The following is a 22,389-nucleotide window of genomic DNA, read 5'->3' on the forward strand; positions in this document are numbered from 1 at the left end:
TTAAAGAATTTTATTGGGTGCTTCTCTAAGAAATTTTAGCATTTTTCTTGATATAAGCAAAAATTGTCTATGTTTTGTGAATAGCAAATTGGCAATTTATCCACCATCACCATCAAATTTTGTTCATCTATCCCTTGAAACCAAATTGCAACATATAAGGTTATGAATTATGCAGTACTGTTCCTAAAATATTGCACTCAATTTTTTTTTGCTTACTCTATATTTATGATCTTCCTTCTTAATATGTTGTGCAGGTTTATATTGTTTATATATGGGTAGTAAAGTGAATGAGTATCCAGACACAAACTCATCCTACAATCATTAGCTTCTTTATGTTGCTTATGATGGAAGGTTAATCCAAACAAGAAATATTTCGAGTTCAAATTGAATTTGTGCAAATTAATTTCAGATTCCAAAATTCTCAAATTGTCATTCCCTTAATCAAATTTAATCAATTGCTTTGTTATTGGTTGCCGCTTTAGTTTAAGATTCTTACACCACTCTCCACATTTTAGCTCAGAGAAGGCCAATCCTCAATGGTTAGCAACTAGAAACATGGATTTGGATGCTTTGTAGCTCACATGTCGAAGGCCTAGGCAACAAATATGGCAAGCATGTAATTTCTTGATCGCACATAATTAGCTAAACTTTCTTTTCACTAAATCTTCTTTACAATCTAGATTCATCAATTTTGTATCTATACAATTTGTAGAGATGCCTAGAGTTGTTTGTCTATTCCCCAACAAGAAAAGAAGGCTCCATACAACACACTCATGCAAATTTATGGGCATTCCAAATGAAAATTCATTGGAAATCCCAAATGACTCTAGAAGGCTTCAAGTGGATGTTGAATTCTATATTATTTTCAAAGGACAAAACTATTGATTACAAGTTAAACAAATTAGTTCAATGCTTTTGAAACTTCCTTTCAGCTAGGTAAATATTTTTCAAAAGTTGATACATTTTATCTTGAAGAAGAGGAGTAAAATTCCATGTTTAGTCAATAATTTTTTTGGTGAAATATATTGAATTTCGTACAAAAATTTATTTTATATTTATAGTCTGATTTTTTTTGAGACAAAATAGTGAATAAATGATGTCCCAAAATTTTATAAAGTCTATTCTCCATTCAGAACCATCTAAATTTGGAACTTTGGATTCAATTGGAGGTGAATACAAGGAACTTAAAGTCTTCTTTCCTTTGACATGATAATTTTTTTTTGCTCTTCAAATTTAAAACATTTAAATGTATCTAAGTGGGGATAAGACACTTTTGGATTGGCTTGGTAACATCAATAGGATTATCATAAAAGAACAATTGACAAAATTATCATACAATATTAGCATTATAAAAGTATACAACTCCAAAGTTGGAGACATACTAATAATGTTATGTTGTATTTGGGCTTGGAAATTGGGTTGTTTTTACAAATAAGAAGAATTCTTATTTTACCATTGAAATTAAGGACCTGATACAAATATACGTGACATATCTAGTAATAGTCATAATGGTCGGTCATTTTAGTGGTTTAATGATGTGTGCATTTTTTAATATGACCATTATATTGTTTGATAATCATGCAATTGGTTGACTATAGACCTTAATCTTCAGATTTGTGAACCTTAGTCAAACTCCAAGATTGCCCTTAATCTAATTTCTAGAATAAAACCAATCTATATATGTCTTCTAAATTTCTAATGGAGTAGGTACTTGAATTTAGGTAATAAGCTAACAAAAAATAAATGTTAGATTACTTAGGATAGTTTAATGTCAATTAATCTACCACAAAATTGATTTGTGTTTGTGTTGCTCTTATAAGGCCCTCTTTCTTTTACTTGGAAGGATCACAATAAAATATCCTACAACAATGAATGCTCCTATATTCCTCGTTGCACATGGCCTTGTTTCATCCATCCTTGTATGTCCACAAAAATATTAGATGTGGAAATTGAGATCTAGACATAGGATTTTCATCTCGGTCTTCAACTTATTTGAATTTCTATCCAACATGGTTGCCTTCACATAAGTCCATGTCCCCTTGCGCTAGAAGAATTATTGAAATGTTTGTCCCATCCTTTATAATCTATAACAATCCGTCATAGAAATATCCACATTCATGGTGGATAATATTTATTGTGGAATAAGAAGTAGATTAGTTAATTGGATAACCAATTGGATCTTGATCAAGCCCCTCCTATTCATATGGGATCATTCATACAAATTGATTTTGATTTCATAAATAATGTGAAGCCCATGCACATGAATTCGATGGTTTTGAAACCCACTCAATTTAGCTTAAAAAATCAACTTCTACATAGATGCCTATTTTAATTTTACTTATGTTCTCAAGCCATTTACTACTTCAAAATTATCTTGAAACTACTAATCCCAGATCTGTCATATTAAATGCACCAAAGCTTGATGTGCTCTACTAGACAAAGACACAAGTAGTTGAGTTTCAGATTCCATAATCTTCTTGAATTAGACATTTCCACATTTCTTTCCTGCTCCCCCACAATAGGCAAGGACTTCATCTGCTCACGCAGCCCTTGTTTTTATTTTTCTTTCTATGTATTTGACGAGGATATAACTGATTTTACTAGTAAGTTTCTAACTTGAATGCAAAAGTCATCTTTTATGAAATGATATTACTTCACTATTAATTTTACAAAACTCTTATAGACTCGCAATTCGAGACACAAAAGAACATGACTTCTAGTATATAATAATATCATAAATTTATTTAAAAAACATGATAATAAAATAAACTCAAAATATAAGAAAAATAAATCAATTTCATTACTATAGGTGAATGCTCTTTGACCTTCAATACTCTATCTACTTATAAAATTATATAACTTCCACTATCCTCAATCTTTGAAGTTCATTTTTTTATTAAACTCCACCCACTCACCCTGTCCATTCCTAAAATTTAAATATTCTATAAAGATTCTTTTCAAGCCTCCACAACATGCGCAATTCAAAAGTACATGGAAGTGCATAAGATTCCACTCATTATATTAGGGAGGCAAATATTCCACCCAAACATAATCAGATTACACTTAACTTAAAAATAAACAATAAAATAATAATAACAATGATGATGATGATAAGAAATAATAATAATATATTCACTTTCAAGTTAAAATATCAAGCACACCGCATTGCCGGATTAAAAACTATTCAGACGCTTTACCATATAATTAAATTGCTTTTAATTTTAAAACAATAAAAATATCTAACAAATCGGAGGCTGGTGGGGTATGACGGAGAGGAGGTTAGAGAGTTTATTTTGTGCTCTAGGTGATCGGCACTGAGGTTTACGAGTCAGACGCTTTACCATATAATTAAATTGCTTTTAATTTTAAAACAATAAAAATATCTAACAAATCGGAGGCTGGTGGGGTACGACGGAGAGGAGGTTAGAGAGTTTATTTTGAGCTCTAGGTGATCGGCACAGAGGTTTTTTCGGCACAATCATCATATCTTACAAACACCTTGAGTTCAAATCGGCCTTCAGGATCATTCAGAAACCAGGTAACTCCCGTTCAAATGAGTGTCTTTTAGGATAAATCTGTCCAGTATAGAGTATATGAGGTTTGGGATTTTCTTCGGATGATTTGCTATTTGAGTTCAGAGTGCTGTTGCGATTCATTCAAATGAAACTTTCTTGAAATAAAATTTGTGGATTATATTGTGTTATTATGCGCATTTGCGTAATTGTTAACCAATCTGCTAATTAAACATCAAAGTATGTTTATTTTTTGAAGAATTGAATACCTTTAAAAATTAAATTCTCCGTTTCTTAGCCGGTGGCTATATGTTGTGAGCATTTGCCTGTGATAAATTGATTCAGTACCATTTCTTCTCTAAAACATTAATATTTTGTTATTGTCGTTGTAGTTCTCTCTTCCATAATAACTATCTATTTGCGAATAGTTGAAATGTTTTTCTTTGTTGCACATACGAACAAATTACTTCTGGGACAAGAATTAGTGGTTTGGTTACTAAAATGTTGTATACAACGATTATTTTCCAATTTTACAATGCTTGATAATATTTAAGTTTTTTGTTGCCTAATCGTTGGCCGGTTTCTAGTTTGTTTTGTGGCTTTGAATTTAAAAAATGTAAGAGCAGGAGTAGTTCTGAAGTGTGTATATTGATGGGAAAATAGTAGGATTTGTTATAATGGTGGTGTATTATTGAGCCTGAAAGATCTTGAACCTTGATATTTATTGGATCTACTTTTCACTCATTAAGAATAGATTGAAGCAGAAGCTGTAGGGAGATTGGTTTTGGTTCAATTTGTTTTTATAAAACTTCTGCTGTGGTAGGGTTTCATAATATTTTTCTTTTTCCTCATTGGCATTGTTGTCACCACAATACAATTTGTGCAAAATCTTAAGGGAAGTCACTCACCATGTTTTCAGGGAGTCTTTTTGATCGGGAACCTGTACATGGCCCGTTCATTTTTTTTTGTGTTTCATATCATTTTAAAACAATTCTGTTGGCATTACTTATCTGTACATGGCCCGTTAATTGAAGGCATTGATCATGTGGTCTTATTTCAATTTAATTTTGTTTCCTATTATCATTAATTCCTGTATCAATTGAAAACGGAATCTGCTTACTTTTTAATATATTGTGGGTACAAGCTTTTCCCTCCATACGCGATTGGCTCTGGTAGACCCCTTACAATTTCCCTCCAAGTCAGCATTCACATACTAAGTTCATGTTAATAATAGTCAAACTTTCGTTGGACTTTTTTCTGCTATAATCGCTCCAAATGTACTCTTAAATAGCTGATTTTCATCCAATCAGAGTCAATCTATTGTCAAATTCATTCTGTGGCGAAACATGCGAGCCTTGTTGGTAAAGAAATACTTTTCTATCATTCAGAAATTATTCAATTACCCAGAGGAGAATAATACTTTAGATAATGTTTAGTTGTGGTGCATTTCTAGGGCATCAATATTTTCTGAGGCAACAATTAGTATAGATGATACCAATGCCTATGTGGTAGCCTCACCTAGAAAAGTGCAGGCCAACGAATTAAGTACAATTTAAAAAAAAAAAGATTGTACCCCATCAGTCGTTCAAATTATGAATCTTGCAGTCATGTTTTCTTCAATCATACGTTAAGTCACTGGCTTCTTTTTCTTTAAGGCAGAGATGAAAAAATTAGCTCCCATCAACAACAACATAGATTCTTGTTTCCTCTATCAGATATGGGTAATTCAATAGATCAATGTTAACATCTTTCCATGTATTTTGTAAAGACAAATTGTTGTAACTCACTTTGATCATGTGTACTTGTTTAATTTATTGTATTCATTATTCCTGTCATGGGTGCAAATCTGGATGATCCATAACATTTTATTATCACAAAAATCATATTAAAATCTTGTTCAACACATCCAAAGCATTTCGATTGACTTAATTTGCATTCAAATTGTATGCCCATTTTAGCATAAAAATTGGATATTTTATGTCACAAATTACTTCAATTTTGATTCGAACTTTGAACCATCCCCCATTATGCTGTTCCTATTAGCAGATGTCAATCAACATCTATAAGAGCAAGCTTCTTTTTCATTGAAAAATAGTGCATTCCCCAGTTAATATATAGTCTGCAGCTCTATCAATTAACTATGATGAAATGAAAATAAATCCTACTTAACAGAGTAACTCAAGTTGATACCTTTGGTCCAACTACCTCTCCGTGGGTCTTTCAAAATATCAGTCCGGCCTTAAAGTAAATAGGTATGGGGAAATATGCACGTAAGTTAAAGATAGTGTAGTATGGTACAATGGTGTTTAATATGGTCAGCATTGTATCTGCCGAAAGTAACGCATGCATTTGAGTTTCAAAATCCATAAATTATGTCTTTTCTTAATTGTTACACACAGCTGGTATTAATGCTTTAAGTGTGGACACAATACAGATTAAGGACAGCAAAAGAATTCAAAATGGAAATTTAATGTTATGGGTAATTTTTTGAGTTGGTCTAGTGGTGTGCAATCTTTATGATTGGTTGATAATATCAAATTTTATAAGACTGATTTATTATCGACTTTGGCCACTCCATGAATGACAGAGTAGGAATATTTGGTAAAACATGTTAAAGTAATAGCTTCGGTTGGATCTGATATCAGTATATGGAACATACATATATGCATGTATATGTATATACATGCATTTGTAAATACATATACATACATATATGTTTGATTTACTTCACATACTGATATCTCATGCTATTGGATACCTTATGATTATGCCCAGATCGGGCTGTATATATTAATATATACGCTGAGATAGTTCCTCTCATCGATTCATGACGTTAATGATGATAAACATATCATGACAGACTACATTAAGTTGATGTCCCAGAGTATGCCGGAGGTCATGATGGACTACATTAAGTGGTTGTCATTGAGATCATGACTGTTATCTGATAGACTAAATTCAGTTGTTGTCATGGAGTGCCGGAGATCAGATATCACACATCTTTCCAAGATATAATATGTTCGTTTTGTAGGCATCTAGGATTTGATGCTAGTGCACATACCAAATGAATATAAGTATGATGAATAGAATATGATTGATAGTTTTTGTTGAATCATACTTCGGATTATATTGAAAGATAACATCTATGTTGATGGATATATGTTGATATCCTTAATTATGCCATTCCACGAATATCATACTGAGACGATATCTCTCAGTATACTTGAGAGCATAATGTGTTTTATAACAATCCTTCCTGGCTAAGAGGGAGTATTAAGGTTGTAGTTTCAGTCGGATTGAATTGACCTGGAGATAAATCTTTTATGGTTATTGGTAAATCATCATTTAGAAAATACTCTTATATCTACTTTATATATATATATATATATAATTAATACATATATGATATACAATATATATATATATATATATATATATATATATATATATATATAGATATAGTTATATATAAATGTTATTGTTAATATATTATTTAATGATGGTTAACCATAGAGACACGTCTCTTCCTCTCATATTTATAAGTCATTCAGATCTGCATTTTGAACACATCAATACGATGACAATGTTATTACATTTGTAGAAGTGATCCTTGTGAGTCAACATGGTATCACAGCCAGGCTGCAAATAAAATCAGAGAGAATGATAATATGAAATGCAGACTTGTTTGGTGGAATTGATGAGTTGCTGCCAGCATCCCTGAATCTAAAATAACGAGAGATCTGTCCATGAAGACATAGGAGAATTAGTGCTTAGTGAGGTTGTAGATCCAAGTGAGGCTTTGTCAATGTTGCTCATAGCATTAAAGAACTCACCAAAAAGAGTAGTGTGACTTATCTGCGACCCGTGTGGAGTAAATCATCATTGTGTTTAGAAGACGACCACACGATAATGAACCTGAGTTGGTATGTTCTAGAGAAGGGGTGTCTAAGACACTACTGCCAATGTGCAGGGTCACGTCCACTAGGAGAATATCAATGCTCTAAAGTTGAGTTATTCCTGTAGAATTGAGTTGGAACTTTTGATTTTCAAAGTCGGAACCCACATGCTTGTCTCGTCACTCAACATCTTCTGTAAGGAATGGAAATGCCATTTTATGTCAACATTCCTTCCTGAACTGAAGATCCTTTGTGCGGTTCATCATGTAGCACCATGTAAGGAGTTGTGTGGAAAGGAAATCTTTATCTAATGGATCTTGGACCAACATAGGGAATATCACAAAATATGTCTTTGCTTGATCTTTGCATATATTGTAGGGGACAAGTATGCCTTAGCAAACATGAAAATGATCAGGCACAACCTTACCCCATAGTGGCTTGAGGGATTATGCGACACGTGAAGTTCATTTTGGAGACGAAAGGGCAATATATAAATAAAGATTAAGGAACAACAACAACCTGCGAATATCAAGTAAGGGGTTGAAAGTCGGTCTAGCATACAATCAACAAACAAGAGACAACAACATTAAGTATTGGACTAACTGCTAACACATGCAATTATGGATATAACTACTATATCGAGCCCTAAAATAGATCGTTTGATCAAGCATATATATATATATATATACAGAGGATCCATTCAGCCCATGAGTAGTACTTGAAGGGGAACTACTTTCCTAGAATTGTCGTCAATATAAGAGTACAATTGTGGTGTGATATGTAGTCAAGCTAGAAAGATGTCCACGACTCAGAATTGTATCCCCTCGACTTAGTACAACCAACTAATATACAAAACTATTCAACATAGCTTTCCATCCAAGTATGGATACTGAGGATAGTGTGCACCAACAATATAAGACGGTAAAGAAATTAGTTGGTGAGGTTTGAAAGAAATAAAATATACTTGGCAAGCTCTTCAGGAAATCCTATGGTTGAATCCCCTGTTTAGTGGAACATTTAACGAGTTCATCCCAAATATTGATTATAAGGGTTATACAATCCCAAAAGGATGGAATTTTTTTTTATGGATGGTTCATAGCACTTATAGGAAGGAAGAGTACTTCATCGTGCCAGAGAAATTTGGGCCTTAAAGATTTGAGGAGGAAAGCATGGAATTGGCTCCTTACACCTTACCGTTCGATATGAGGCAGCGAGTTTTCCCAAGATGAGAATTTTTAAAGATGAAACTATTATTGGTTGTTCATGACTTTGTTAACACGTTCAATGACTTCACTACCATTGACCGAGCTGATAATTAATGGTAGTTCTACTCTTTTCTTTCCCAACTAATGGCCTTGATATAAAACTTTTTCCCAACCCTAAACTAGTTTGTGGAATCCTCTATGCATTAGCAAGAAATTAAAAGTTAGGAAACAAGCTAAGACAACAACTATGATGATGTAGTTTATACCTTTAAAAAAAATTGGGGTAAAATGTATGACATCTATCATAAGTGGATAACTGTTGCTATGTATGCACTTCAGATAGATGTAAGCATCATATAAAAAAGGATATGATTAAATCAATACTCATGGTTCTAATAGAGAAATGCATTAATAATGAAAGGTCATAAGACCTAACCCTTGATTATGTAGTTTTTCATTTCCATTCCAACAAATAAGAAGACATTCAATTCAGCCACTCAAGGGGATGTGAAGTATTAATTTTCACGAAAACGTACAAGGAAATGGAGCAATACAATTTTCACATGATTGCCAAGCATTGCATTAAAGTGAATTATAATGAATTCATATCTAATGTAAGAAATAGTACAAGTTAGTCTATGTTGATCATTACACAATAAAGTTGGAAGGAGGAGAAATTATTTAAGAGGAGTTATCCTCTTTGAAAGGGAGAAGGGTGAGAAATGACCTTTTAGAAGGTCTCAAGTCCAGAAAGAAGAAGCTCAAAATACTCGAAGAACCTCTATAAACTATAAAGACTTCCTAGAATTTTCTACATCTACTTGGATGAAGATTCCAAGTCAATCATCATATTCCAAATGGAAACCAGAATGTACAATACAATGGAATTTGGAATAGGCTAATTGGATGCATTACGCATTATTGAGAGCAAATAATTTATAACTGCATATACTTTGGATTGATTGGAAAATTGAGGCATCTTGTGATCACTTTAGAGATAGAGGTTGATAGCTTTCATGCATTGAACTTGATAGTGACTAAAAATTCTATAAAATGAGATGAATGGGAATTTTACGTTGTGGGGGGAATAATAAAAAATTGTTCCATTCCCACATGAACCATCTTTAGAAAGGAGATGTTTCATTTTTCAAATGACTATGGACCCTCATGTGCAAATATGTATTCTTGTTTTTACATTTATGTATTCCTTGTACTTTCTCTGCTATTTGTAATTATATATATATTATAAGAGTTATTTGCCTTAATTTTTTTCCTTTATGTCTGAGGATGTACTTGTAGGAAAAGAAGGTAAGTACTTTGCATATGCTACCAAACATTATGCAAACTCAGTCTTATGACAATAGCTTAAAAGAAGATGTGATCTAGAATTTATTAGTCATCTAATGATTAGACTGGATAAAGGGAAGCTCTTGAAGTGAATATTCTTGATGATTGAGATTATGAATATTCTTCCATTAAGAGGGAGTCTAACACTTCTTCAAAGGCAACATAGGAGCTCTGAAGATTAATATTCAGAGGAAGTCTAAAAATACATGTGTGTGACTGTGTGATTTTGATGGGCCTACCCTTGTATATATCATGAGGAAGTAATGACTTCACCCAAAATTTGAAAGATTAATATCAGATTAAGAGGGAGTCCCAACAAGCATGCTTTGGCGATTGAGCGTCTAAGGGAGTAACTAGAGGACTTGACTTCCTAGGATCTTTTGTTCAGAGGGAGAATTGCGAGGTGCATTTTCCTTAATAAAATTTGAAGTGAAATTCCTTGAGAGAGAAGTTTGAAGTGAAAACCCTTGTTTCACCCTCTAGGAGCAGTTATGGTGGATCCACCCTTTGACCTGGTTCATGGTGGATATCATGTGAGTTACTACATGATGCTGTTGTAATTTATGTCATGAAAGGCGACGATCTTTCATTTGATAGATGTGTTGAAATGTCCTTTTTCTGATTTTATATGATATTTCAAGCCTCTAATCAGATCTTTAAGATCAAACAACCAATCTTTCAAAAATCCACCAATTTCTCAATAAACCCCAAATCGGGTATGTCGAAAATAGTGCCAAAAACTTCACAGCTTCACATATTATTAGTAAATCTGAAAGTGGACATATTTATAGAAATTTCAGCAGCATAACAGCCTAAAAAATGACATTTTTAGATCTGCATAACATTTACACAACAGCTCCCAAACGGAGGATAAAAACAATGCTCATCGGGCTCCCGAAAACAACATAGAATAGCTTGGAAACACTACAGAAACACTAATAATCTATCACAGAAGTATAATCACAACCAAATACATATATTCAGCTCTATTTTAACATCTAAAAGTTTGACATACAACAGCAACCCAAACTGATATGAAATACTCAATTGGAAACACCAAACTCCTACAAAAAATCACACCCGAAAACTCACAAATCTGCACTGTTCAACACAAAGGAAAACTTTGCATGAGCATGCATATGGAATGGCTTCAAACTCCCGTCCTTAACCTTCCTGGAAACTTGCAAACTCCCGTTCTTGGGTCTCCTTCTCCACAGGTTTGGCAGCCTCTGAAAAAAAACAAAGAAATGAGCAAAAATCAAGTTCTGGAATGAGCCCAAAATGCCTCCAAACTCCTTAAAAGAGGGCATAACCCTAACTCACGTCCAAGAGGGGTTAATAAAACATATTTTAATAATAATTTTCATTTATTAGTCCATTAGCTTCCAAAGATTATCCCCTTTTTCCGAAACTTCACCTTTTTGGGCCTGCCTGCCTTAGAAAAGATTATTATTTTTAATTATTTGAAAAGGGGACATGACAAGTTCTCCCCTTCCAAATATTGCTTGTCCTCAAGCAATGGCTGAACAATAAACCAATCAATCCACCTGGATCCCAAATGTAGTCATGAACTATACTATTGTCAATTAAACAGGCTCCTGCAATATCCTCTGCAATATAACCAAGAGGAATCCATAATCAAACTGACAATTACTGCTCAACCAAACTCCAAAGTCACAACTTCCACAGTCAGAAACCCACGAGACACAAACTCTTAGAACATCAAAACCCAAGTAAAGTGGACAAATCAAACTACCAACACAATAAATACCATCAACGCATTCCACTGGCCTATACGGAATGTACAATCCAACTCTGCAACAATGGTGAATGCTCCCGAATGAAACTGTACCAAGTATGGAGAATCCACACACTGTACAACTCCTGCAGTCAACACAACTCTGTAGATCACCGACCACTGTCTCATAACCATAACTCCCATGCACCCCTGATGGTGAAAAGCCATCACAAGATAAACAACAAGAATTGGAACCCAAACCAAATTTGCCTGCCATCAACTCCTCAACACAAGGATCAAATGCTAACTGATGTACATACCTTGCAATATAAGGTTGATAAAAAAAACCAACCTCAGTCAATAGCTCATCATGAACAAGTGATACAACCCACTGTGACTAATCACTAGCTAAGTTAGGAGATGTCATAGCCAAAGGAGTAGAATCAATAACAACACCCGCTAAAGCATCACTCTGAAACTCCTGCTCTAAGTCACGTATTATCAAGCTGTCAACTATAGAACCTATCGCCATGTCGTGCCCATCACAACTCTCATCCCGAGGTGTCAAACTATCCCATAACTGATGATAAGCACTAGGAACCAAAGTACATCTCTATATCATCATCTCATCAACATGGTCATCAAAGGTAAATTGATGAGCATACCTCACAATGTAATGCTGATAAAATGCGCCAATCTCAGTCAGTGGCTCAGATTGCAATCGATCACTAACCAAGTTGGAACTGACTACTACCTCTAAAGACATCTCCAAGGGAGTAGTATTACTAGCAGGAACCATGCCAACTATCGGCTCACCAACATCACACATGGTCTTTGATACAACATCTCTAGTCTTCGTGCCATTAGTGCTAGAGGTCACCACCATGTCAGGCATACCACAACAATCTGCTGCAGCACCCAACTCAACTGAACCTGACTGTAGTGGGGATGAACCCGATATGCCAATGTTAGTATCAAGGATGGATGCATCCCCATCTCCACTATCTTTGACAATCTCGACCATGGATATCCTCAGATCATCAGACACCACAGCTTGTAACTGTACAGAATCTAGTAAAGATTGTAGTTGCTCTAACTCCATGGTCACCTTAGCCAAATGAAACTGTGACTCTTTGAAAGCCAACTGTGTACTCTCAAGAATCTTAGAAGTCACCTCAAGCTGCTCAGTAAGCTCACTCACCTCATCTTCCTTGGCCAACAATGCATCATATGCTGTACTGCCCCACTCCATAAGATAATCTCTGTCGGCTACCAACTGCATATAATCCTGTCTCAGAATCTGGATAGCCTCCCATAAAGAGTGGAACTCTGTCAAGGAAAGATAACTGCCTCCCTGCTCATCACTAGTAGGAGAACCCCATCCATAAACTGCTAACAATTGACAAGCAGCATCGAAATGTTGGCAAGCGATAGCAATGTCTTGCTCACTAACTCTCAACTGATTAGACACATGATGGCACTGGCTTGACTATCTCCTACAAACCTCCTTTGATGCACTGTCTAAAGGAGTATCCTCAAAGTTACTAGTCTCTAGAGTATTACCATCCATATCCTGTGAATCAACTCTAAAGCTCATATCAACAAACGGAGTATCAAAAATTGTAGCACTGCTGTCCAACTCCTTTGTACCCAAGGAAACTAAGTCTTCAAAATTGCCCACTGCATCCTCCTAGATGTCATCAATGCCAATATGATCCTGGGACTCATCTGTACACACTGCCAAATATGAAAGATCATCAGCACATTCCAGCAAGTATGGTCGACTGGATATATGAACAAAGCCCAACACTGGTGTATAAAAACTAATACCAACATCGGACAAGCTGCTAGCACAAGAAAAGACAACACCGTGCAATCTGCTAATCAAATCCATGATAGCACCCAAACAAACACTGCTACCAAAAAGTGTTAAAGATCTCCAGTCAACTAAATCCCAAATGCCAATATAACAATCTCGAGTCCATATCTGTAAACTAGAATCAGCTGGTAACTCAAGCAAAATCCTCACTTGAGTAATATGACCAATACCAACTAACTCCACATACATGTCATGATGAGATAATGAAGTCACAATACTGTCTTTGTTCACTTTCAGCTGGCTGGACAAATCGTGTGAAGTACTACCAGCCTCAACCTCATGTGACGAAGCATCTAACTGTGCCTGGTACTCTTTCTCAGCAAAGTCATGAATGCTCAATGTCTGCTCATCTCTACCAAGTATCTCACCATCGTGCACAACAACATCCTCATAATCATCATCTGAACCCACTACGCTATAGTCACTACCTGTTGTAACTATACCATCCTGAATACCTGTGATATCACCCTTTAACGACCTGTATACAATTGTCTCAATTTGAGTATCAAGTTGACCATTACTATCAATCTGCGGAATATCCTTTCTCACTACCTCCTGTGGCGGAGTAGAATCTGAGACCTCTGCCTGGCTATAAGCTAGTTTCTCAAACTCCTCATGCAAGTTCTTGGTAATTGTGTCACCTGCCCTGTGAGAAAATCTGCCAAATAGAAATCTGGTCAACTTATCCACCTTAGCTGGGTCGGACAACATGTCATTCATCATACGGTGGTGCTCAACCAACTGTTCAGACATGTCATGGCTTATTTTCCTAAGTTTATCTCAAATGTCTAAATAACCATCCTTTCTACTGTTCTGACTCTGGATATCAATTGTCCAAGATCGTGTCCTCTGAGACTCTGTACTATACCTGTCCATTCTGGATAAAGTAGAGTGTAACCCCAATAGGTTATAACTTCTTCAAACACCAAGAACTAACATGCAAATGATTAGAAGTAGCATGCAACCATAAATTTTGACATGCAGCTGATTAGAAGCAACATGCAACCACCAAATTCACCAAGAACTAACATGCAAATGATTAGAAGTAGCATGCAACCATAGATTTTGACATGCAACTGATTAGAAGCAACATGCAACCACCAAATTCACCAAGAACTAACATGCAAATGATTAGAAGTAGCATGCAACCATAAATTTTGGCATGCAGCTGATTAGAAGCAACATGCAACCATAAATTATGACATGCAAGATTTGGGTGGTTGTCAAAACTGACATGCAAACTTCTACAAACCCTCAGGCTCGCAAGATCATAGCTCTAATACCACTGAAATGTCCCTTTTCTGATTTTATATGATATTTCAAGCCTCTAATCAGATCTTTAAGATCAAACAACCAATCTTTCAAAGATCCACCAATTTTTCAATAAACTCCAAATCGGGTATGCCGGAAATAGTGCCAAAAACTTCACAGCTTCACATATTATTAGTAAATCTGAAAGTGGACATATTTATAGAAATTTCAGCAGCATAATAGCCTAAAAAATGACATTTTCAAATCTGCATAACATTTACACAACAACTCCCAAACGGAGGATAAAAACAATGCTCATCGGGCTCCCGAAAACAACATAGAATAGCCCGGAAACACCACAGAAACACTAATAATCTATCACAGAAGTATAATCACGACCAAATACATATATTCAGCTCTATTTTAACGTCTAAAAGTCTGACATACAGCAGCAACCCAAACTGATATGAAATACTCAATTGGAAACACCAAACTCCTACAAAAAATCACACCCGAAAACTCACAAATCTGCACGGTTCAACACAAAGGCAAACTCTACATGAGCATGCACATGGAATGGCTTCAAACTCCTGTCCTTAGCCTTCCTGGAAACCTGCAAACTCCCGTTCTTGGGTCTCCTTCTCCACAGGTTTGGCAGCCTCTGAAGAAAAACAAAGAAATGAGCAAAAATTAAGTTCTGGAATGAGCCAAAATGCCTCCAAACTCCTTAAAAGAGGGCATAACCCTAACTCACGTCCAAGAGGGGTTAATAAAACATATTTTAATAATAATTTTCATTTATTAGTCCATTAGCTTCCAAAGATTATCCCCTTTTTCCGAAACTTCACCTTTTTGGGCTTGCCTGCCTTAGAAAAGATTATTATTTTTAATTATTTGAAAATGGGACATGACATGTGTGAGGTCTCTATTGTAATGTGACGATCTTAGCAATAGTTTGACCATGTTATCATGATAGACTTTATTAAGTTGTTGTCCTGGAATGTGCCGGTAATCATGTTAACAAAATGTATCATGATCAATTATATTAAATTGCTGTCCTGAAATGAAGTGGAAATCATGATACTATGGTTATTGTGATGTATTCTTGATCCATTGTCATGATAGACTACATTAACTTGTTGTCCGAGACTGTGCTGGAAGTCATGAGAACAAGCAAATCATGATAGTCCTGGATTGAGCCGGAAATCATGAGATCAAGATTGACTATCTAATTGACTATGTTTGTGTCCTAGCATGTATCGGAAATCAGATAATGTATATCCTTAAAGGGATATAATTGTGTATAAGCATTTTTTATGCAAACTCAAATATGAGATTATTGTGATTAAGAAATTGAGTATATCCTCCCTCGCTAAGAGGGAGTGTTAAATTAATAGCTTCGGTTGGATCTGATATTAGCATATGGAACATACATGTACTTATGTATATGTATATGCATGCATTTGTAAATACATATGCATACATATATGTTTGATTTACTTCACATATTGATATCTCGTGCTATTCGATACTTTATGATCATGCCCTGATCGGGCTGTATATATTAATATATATGTTGAGATAGTTCCTCTCATCGATTCATGACATTAATGATAATAAATATATCATGACAGACTACATTAAGTTGATGTCATGGAGTGTGCCAGAGGTCATGGTACTTGTCATGATGGACTACATTAAGGGGTTGTCATTGAGATCATGATTGTTATCTAATAGACTACATTCAGTTGTTGTCATAGAGTGCCAAAGATCAGATATCACACATCTTTCCAAGATATAATATATTCTTTTGGTAGGCATCTAGGATTTGATGCCAGTGCACATACTAAATGAATATAAGTATGATGAATAGAATATGATTGATATTTCTTGTTGAATCATACTTTGGATTATATTGAAAGATAACATCTATGTTGATATCCTTTATACTGCCATTCCAGGAATAGCATACTAAGATGATATCTCTCAATATACTTGAGAGCATAATGTGTTCTATAACAATCCTCCCTGGCTCAAAGGGAGTGTTAAGGTTGTAGCTTCAATTGGATTGAATTGACCCGGAGATAAACCTTTTATGGTTATTAATAATCATCATTTAGAAAATACTCTTATATCTACTTATATATATTATAATATATATAATATAATATTATTTATAATATATATTAATTATATATAGAGATATAGCTATATATAAATGTTATTGTTAATATATTATTTAATGATGATTAACCACAGAGATATGTCTCTTCATGAGACATCTCTCCTCCTCTCATATTTATAAGTCATTCAGATCTGCATTTGGAACACATCAATACGATGGCAATGTAATTACATTTGTAGAAGCGATCCTTGTTACTCAACAAAACAAGCCACAAGCAACTCAAATATAGTTGAAGTCTCATGGAACTACATCTGCATAATGATCCTAAAGTGTAGTTGTATATTATGCAAATACTATTTTGTGCTTAATAGAGCAGAAATATGGAAAAATAGTCTTGAGCGAAATTTACGGGGAAATAAAGAAAAAATGACATTTGAAAAATCAAAAACTATTTGAGCTCAGTACAAAAGCCATATTGAACATTGTTGATCCACATGCTCCCAAAGAACTCAGTAGAAATTTTGAGGTCAAGATAAATTAATCAGTCAAATATAGTAATCATTAGGATCAATTGTAGTAAAAGTAGATTGAAAAGCTTAGTTGCCGATTTGGGTTTCGAGATTCCAAATCATGGATTTGTGATTTTTTTTCCCATTATGATTTGCAAGGATTTGTGAGTGTGTGTGTGTCTGTATATATATAATATATGCTATATAAAAAAGAAGAAGAGAAATTTACATAATTCTAAAACTAAATCATTTCATACTATGAATCTATGATGCTTGACCATTCGTCAATGCCAAATATCAAACATAAACATTATGATTCATCATTCAAAAGAAAATCATCATATCAAGTTCCCAAAACTACTTAGACAATCATTATGATTCATCATTCAAAAGAAAATCATCATATCAAGTTCACAAAACTACTTAGACTTATACTTATAGTTCAATAATGCTTGAAACATGATTCAATAATCATGAAAATGTTCTCAATCATCAAATGGATTGTCTAAAAAATGTGGATCATTAGGGTTGTCAATGGCTGCAAGTAATTCATCCTCCTCACCATTGGAACCATAACTGGTTCCACTAGCAGTAGAGAGTGCTGCATCCTCCTCCTCAACATCTATATCAAGTATTGTGGCTCTAGCAAGATCCTCAATCATCGTATCCAAGTCAATGGACTCAGGTGCTACATCTTAAAGCTTCTCTGCCCCTTTCTTGTATTTTGGATCTTTACATGATAGAAGGCGCAAGCTGTTGTGTACAAACACCAAGTCTTCTGCTTTTTGGAGCTCAATTGATTACGCTTCACTGAGTGGATAAAGGAGTATGTACTCTAATTTTTCTTAGGGGTAGAAGAACTAGCAACCTAGAGAGAGTAAAAAACAAAATTAAGTGTTAAAGTATACATTGCAAGTGGGCAAAAAAAAAAAAAAAAAATACTTCAAAATTTAAAATTTAAAACTTACTTGTAATAGGATCTTTATTTCAAGAGGCTAGAGGTACACATAATCTTGCCCATGAAGGTACCACCATGTAATACCATTCATTCTGCTTTGATTATTCGTAGCAATAGGATCTACATCTTTTCTTGAGATGAATAACCCAAATTCTCTCCTAACATTTGCTCTCACCTTTGGATCGCTGGAGATCCTAATAAATGCCCTCTCATACCCACTAGCAACCTTAATATCTCTTTAAGGTGCCACTTTATCTGGAATAGAAAGTATCTCTGGGCCTTGGGGAAGAGAGCATAAGCTAGGAGATGCAAAGGAGTAGTCATCTTGTTCCAATGGTGAAGAACAATTGTTTCCGCCGTTTTGCATAAGGTGTTTGTAGGGTCATTCTCTCCCTTCAAATGACATAGGATATGAATAGCAATTATATTGATGCATCATAAATGCCCCCCAAACATGGCTGATTTGTGTCGGCAAACCTAAGACCTAAGCATAGACATGATAGGATCAGCGAATTCTAATACGTATTCCACCTGAGCTCATCAATCATCACCCAGTATCATTTCCTTGACCTTTTGGGCCCTTGTTGTATTGGATTGTTTCCAAATACTCCATTGGTTGCTAATCACCATTTGTGGCAAAGCTTCCTTCACCCTCACTAATCGTGTAAGGACGATTGTGTGTGATGCAAAGCGCGTTTCAACCAACTAAAAACTTGTTAATAGTAAGTTAGCAATACATTTAATTATGTAAAACCTGACATAAAGTGATATTTCATAAATGAAACTAAATAAATTAAATTTAAAATTGACCTTAAATAACTCGAATTGAGAGAGTTCTGAAAATTGCTTGTGACATATGGTGGTTTGTCACAAACATTTGAATCACCTCATCCTCATATATTTGCTTCGACAATCTATTTGGGTGCCAATGGCTTGCATCGCCAAATTGATTTGATCTATAGATGTAATCATATCTAAATTTTTGCATTGTCCGTAACAACTTGGACAACATTATCACTATCCATTACCTCTATGGAATCAATGAGAGTGTGAGCAATAAATTCAGCATCTTTTACTTGCCCCTCACAATCAGCTGCCTTCAAAAATATTGCCCCTTCGAGGGTCACAACCATAACATTTATCAAAGGATTGTTTTTGCAATCTTTCCATCCATCTAAGACAATAGATATACTTGTTTGAACCCAAGAATCTCTTATGGGTTTGAGTTGGGTCTTTACATTTTTTTTTTCTCATTGTGCAATAAGGTGGTGCACACCTTTTCATATATCCAAAGCCATGGTAGCCAAAGTGCACTATTTATTGCTACCATTGTCTCCCTCCAATAAGGTGATCTAACTAAGTTGAATGGAACACCATTTGCAAAGAGGCAACATCTAACTTTTTCATCAGCTATGTCTCTTAACTCATTTTGAACAACCTTATCTAATGGGCCTCTCTTGAGGGTGTTGAGTTGTGGCTCTTGTACATCATAATCATCCTCCCTAGATGATGTAGGCAAGAAAGGATGTCTAGAGGCTTGGTGAGTGGGTGGTGTTATTGATTTTTCCCACTAGAAGAACTTTGATTTCCTTTTGAAACTATTTTATCAACATTTTCTTGTCCATTTAAAACTGCTGCTATTTCCGAGGTGGGAACCCTTTCTTATCAGGCCTCACACATATTAATCCCTTTACCCCTAGGGCCCAAGAAATGAAGTTTTGACTCTAGAGTAAGAGCTTCTATATTGTGCTTGGCAAAAAATACCTCCCCAAAAGAACCCTCCACCTCCACTACAATGTCTATTGTAGTAGTCTCCATAAAGGAGACCCTTTATCAATTTTAAATTGTTGAGATCCCTCCCTATCCATTGAGCTTTGAGTACTCATTGTTGCACTTGCAATCTATAACAAAAATATAAATAAAAATACTAAAAAGTTCTATAAAACATGGAATAAACTTTAGAGAAACTTGAAACAGTGAAAAAAAAACTAAGGAAAATGGATCAAATGCATACCTGCAACACTTAAATCTGCCTTCAAGAAAGAATTTATCACTCCACAACTGATCTCCTTGGACTTCAATCACTTCACTTCAAACTTGCAAGAATGAGAGAAAAAATGAGTGTAAAATGAGTTTGTCAACAACTAAAAGGGGTCGTTTTAGGGTTTGATAGAGAAAATAATAAACAAATATTTTTTATTGCTTTTTTTGGGCTCACTTCTTTTTTGGCACGTGGATTAGTGCGGATTCGCAAGGGTCCGTGTTTGACTATGGGTTTGAGCGGTCAAACATGGACTGTGCGCGGATCCAACACGGACTGGTTCACGAATTCAGACTGGTTACGAACCCCGGATTTGGTTTGGGCCCCGGATGTGCAATTCCGGTAACTAAGTTGAAAAGGAATATATGAACTATGATACTTTGTCCATTTCATAATACGGCCGGAAAAAGTGGTTAATAAACTTGGATTCCTTGGAAAAATCAGGTTGCATTAGTGAATAAACAAAATTTATCAATATGAATGCCAGTTATATGCTCAACAAAAAATCAGTGCTCAAAATGTTGATGGGCATGACATCCAAGATTGCTTCAATGGCTCATGTTAAGACTGTCCACCTAATGTTGTACCAAGACCTGTAGATAATTAATGATGAGTAGTACATGCTACACATTTCTGATGTTGCATCAATTTATTAATAAAGTGCTTATAAATTCAACTAGCGCTTCTGCAAAATTTATTGTTATTCTATATAAGTCACAATCTAACCAGTTCACTTCCAATTAGTGCAAGTACTAGTGTGTCTATATATATATATTTAGCAAAAACCTGTGAGATTTAGTGGAAACATTTTGTTTTCTTTATTTTATTGATTAATTGTCGGTTTGACAGTAGAGAACTTTGAAGAGTAAATTATTCGTTCAGAAAAATGTGTTGTTGAAACACAATCTGAGGAGTACAGATAAAATAAGGTTGGATTTGTTTCTTTTTTGAACAAATTCTTATTGAGTACATATTAAAGATTGACACCCCTGTTCGAATGAATGTTTTCTTACAAAACATCTGTGACTATAGTGCAAGCTATTGTTGAATTTGTGTACTTTTTGATAATTGAATTGTTTCTAATTATTAAAAGCAGCAAAACAAGGGTGTTGTCTCTTACAAAACTACAACCCAATGGTGTAAAAACAAAAGATATTTACAACAATGGTCAAGAGGAGATTATTGACAACAAACTAGCAACACAACTAGTAAACCACATCAAGTATGGTTGCACAATACTGGGAGAAGGGTGAGAGACTGCAGAGTGATTATTCCTTTGTCAGTGAACAACCGTCCAAGCGATACTATGTGCAAGATCCCCAACCCAAGATGGTGAAACCCTCAAAGAGAGATTCAACATCATCAATAGGAACACCTTTGCTGGCAGCATTGAAGTTTAGCAACCATGAGCTGGAGCATATCAAGAGCAGTAGCAATTGGAGAAGAGTTAGCACCACCAGAGGGAATTGCATCAACAACAAGAGGTCAAGACAGATCCACTGGGATGAAGGAGGTCAAAATAGGAGCATCACCTGGGGGGAGACATCATCAGCCTAAAGAGTGTCATCAGAGGAAGAATTGGCATCTAGGAAAGTCAAATGATCATCATTTTTAATCCTTCCACCATGTGGTAGCACCCTTACAACACAAAAGAGAACAATCTGTGGCCAGATAACCAGTAGAGAAGCATTGCCCACATTTGAAGGGGAGGGCCTCAAAATCTGGGAATTCGGGGTCCATAGCTTATCCTCAACCATGAGAACCACATCCCACAGAAGGGATGTAGAGATGTCAAGGTCAACCAGAATGTGGGCAAAAGTAGGTTGGCACAACTCAGCAATAGGCTCATCCACCTTCTAAAAATGGCTAGAGTTGCATATGACCTCAAGGCAAGAATTCTCCCGAAAATGAAGGGGAAGATTTGGGAG

The 22,389-nt window shown here is 35.2% G+C and overlaps 1 protein-coding gene across 5 annotated transcripts in view; it reads left to right on the top strand.

The window, feature by feature from the left end:
- Positions 1-3,373: 3,373 nt before the first annotated feature.
- The window catches only part of LOC149541727 (pyruvate dehydrogenase E1 component subunit beta-1, mitochondrial-like), an 85,883-nt gene continuing 66,867 nt past the window's right edge, over positions 3,374-22,389 (top strand). For all 5 annotated transcript variants that reach the window (XR_016355366.1, XR_016355365.1, XM_089796851.1 and 2 more), the window contains exon 1: positions 3,374-3,538. The gene's annotated coding sequence lies outside the window, so the exon portion shown is untranslated. The remainder of the gene's footprint in view (positions 3,539-22,389) is intronic.

This window comes from Cupressus sempervirens, chromosome 8 (genome assembly GCF_028749045.1).
Source record: "Cupressus sempervirens isolate cs-2001-9-10 chromosome 8, ASM2874904v1, whole genome shotgun sequence".
NCBI lineage: Eukaryota > Viridiplantae > Streptophyta > Pinopsida > Cupressales > Cupressaceae > Cupressus > Cupressus sempervirens.